We start from the raw sequence: 3,148 nt of genomic DNA, 5'->3' as shown, positions 1-3,148 counted from the left end.
AGGAGGCGAGCTTGAAATGTTGTAGTTTCCACAGTGAGTTCTTGCATTTGCACAGGCTTGTTTTTGTCCTTCTTTGTACTTATTTTACACAGAGTCATCTTTTTTGTAAACATACGGTGAGCAAGGTATCGTTGCACAAAACCAGAATGTCCACTGCTGGGTACAAATTAGTCAGCAACAACTTTCCAACTGGCTTATCGAATGAGAAGCTTTGCAGGAGTCGTTGGCAAACCGGAGCTCTGGCCTTCGTGCTGAACTTCGGCACAGTCGCCTCCTGCTTGAGGACATTTCTGTTTTGGGTTTTACAAAGAAGACTCTGTCTGGCTGAAAATAACACTTGACTTGTTTATACTTCAGATACCGTTTTAGAACCTGAGTGAACAAAACAGACCTTGATTTAAAAAAAAGAAAGAAAGGAAATTCTTATCTTTTGTTGTGGCAACACTGACAGTTTTCTATGTGGATATGGGAGCCGGTTTTCCAGAGGAAGAAATACAATCAAATAAAGAAGGAGGCTTGAGGAATAGTGTTTCTGATGCAGTGGGAGTCGAGGTTCAGCCATGACTGCGTGTCATCTAGTCTGAATGACAGGTGGAAACTCAATTTTTCCCTGACATTGTGATAAAAAGAGAAATGTCACTCCATCCACGGCAGGCGCTACTGCTTCACAATATCTCAGTGGAGAGCTCTGACTGTGAGCGAGAGGTGAGAAAATAAGGAGGAATTTCAAAAGCTCGGAAAAAAGCCTTACGACCTCAGAAGTGTGTTACGTTCATCCGATGTAGCACAAAGCTCCGTTCACTTGGCCTCTCGGGTCAGATTTAATCCTGTTTGTTCACAACGTTGTGTCCCTTTGTCCTTGTTTGACATTTGCAGTTGGCGGTTATTTTTGGTGCTACTCAAATGAATTCATAGTACAGAGCAGGAGCTGCATGTGTAGACTCATCTAACAGCACTCTAGGTAGGTTAGTGGGATAAAAAGCCATTCACTCAACCTATTCTGCTCCCACTGAAAAAGAAAATAAACTGGCGCTACGCACAGCACCTGAGAGCGAGCGGGACAAGCGTGAGGAGAGGAGGCATGTGCGTGCCTCCAGCTGGCGTCAGACAGCGTGACCACCACAAAGAGATCTGTTTGGAGTAGATTCCACAAACTTAGTCCTTCAGACCTGTGACATTTAATCTCACTAAGACCTCATTTACTCTGTTCACCGGGTAACAACATTCCTAAGATTAACAACGAGCCCGCGCCACAAGCCTTTAGTGGAGCAGAGCAGTATGTACCCATCCAAGCACACACACCGCACCTCTGTGTGATAAATAAGAAGCCGTTGTTCTGCTCTATACAAATATCAGCCTTGGTTTCAGGTGGATAAAAACTGTGGCAGAAGCTTTCCTGTAGGAGGAAAAGGAAAAACAAAAAAACTTCCAGGTATTGTGTGAGGACAAGCCTCGTCAATAGTGCTGGTTTCATTATAAGGATATTTGCTATGCAAACCTGAGGGAACAATGTTAGCTTTCTTACTGCAGGTATGTTCTGGCTGCCAAAACCTGGGCAGCGTGTAATGTTTACACTCCTCGGTGACCGACTTTGTTTAGCCCACAGTGTCACTGGTGTATGACAATGGGACCAATGTTCCCATCAGGCACTACGATCCTGTTGTGTGATGTCTTTAAGCGCTGGGCCAGCTCAGGTAATCAAATATAAATGTGAGTGTTTGCTTGAGCAGTGGCTTTCATGAGTGAGGTGGAGGGGTTCCTGATCATCTCTATCAGAATGGTATAGATGTAATAACAAGCGCCTGATTGGCTCATCATGTACAGTGTATTATTGGTGGCCACTTCTTTAGGTACACGTTCTCCAGACCACCCTTTGTCTTCGGGATTGCCTTCAACGAGTTGCTGGAAATGTTCCTCAGAGATTTTGGTCGGTCCTGCTGAGGTCTGTCAGCTGTACATCCACAGTGGGAATTTCCACCACATCCTGCTCTACTGGATTGATGTCTGGTGACTGTGGAAGTCTTTTGAGTACATTCACGTTCAAGAAAACAGTGTGAGATTATTTGAACTTGATGAACTGACATGGCGTCTTATCCTGATAGAAGCACAACCAGATGATGGTATACTGAGGTCAGAAAGAGATGGACCTGGTCACCAACTATACACTGGTAGGATGTGGTGTTTAAATTATGCTCAGAGATCCAAAGTGTGCCAAAAAATGATCTCCCACACCATTACACGAACACAGCCCGCCTGAACTAATGACTGAAGGCAGGACGAATCCAAGATTTAATGTTGCTCACACCAAATTCCCACACTGCCATCCAAATGTCGCAGCAGATGTGAAGACTCATCAGACCAGGAAACATTTTACAAATCTTCTGTCGTCCAGTTTGAGTGAGCCTGTGTGGACTGACGTTTCCTGTTCTCAGCTGACAAGAATGACCCGGTGTGGTCTTCTGCTGCTGTAGTCCATCTGCTTCATATTGTGCATTCAGAGATGCTCTTCTGCATGTTGTAGCAAGTGCTTATGTGATTTACTGTTGCCTTGTTATCAGCTCCAAGCAGTCGGGCCAAACAACAAGGCATTTTTAAGCATATTCTCTGTAAACCCTAGAGATGATCGTGCAGGAAAATCCCAAATCAGCAGTTTCTTAAATATTCAGACTCGCCCGTCTGGCACCAACAATCACCTTTCCCCCCATTCTGCTGCTCACGTTGAACTTCAGCAGGTCATCAGGAGTTGCTAGCCCCGATTAGATATTTGCGTTATTAAGCAGCTAAACAGGTGTAATTACCGAAGGGGCCGGTGAGTGTAGAGTATGTTTGTATAAGGGATTAACTGCAGTATAGGAAAGCTATTTTGGTAATTTAAAGTACGAAATATTACTTCAATAAAAAGATAAAGTGATCTTTTCCTATCTATCTGTCTGTCTAAAGGGCATGTTGGTAAAATATAGTGAATAGTGGGTAAGATACTGACTGGTTTTTTTGGTGGCTCTCTCATTTTATAAGAAAACCCTAAATTTAATCTAAATATCAGCTCTATTCATTTATGTTACAGAAAATAGTGCGTTTACTTGCATTTCTTATGTTTTTGTTTTTTTCCCGATGGGCTAATTAACAGTTTATTAATAAAATAAAAGGC

Source organism: Haplochromis burtoni, unplaced genomic scaffold (assembly GCF_018398535.1).
Source record: "Haplochromis burtoni strain Fernald_Lab_line unplaced genomic scaffold, NCSU_Asbu1 Contig_133, whole genome shotgun sequence".
Lineage (NCBI taxonomy): Eukaryota > Metazoa > Chordata > Actinopteri > Cichliformes > Cichlidae > Haplochromis > Haplochromis burtoni.
The sequence above is the reverse complement of the archived record's forward strand: the minus strand, read 5'-3'. Positions refer to the sequence as shown.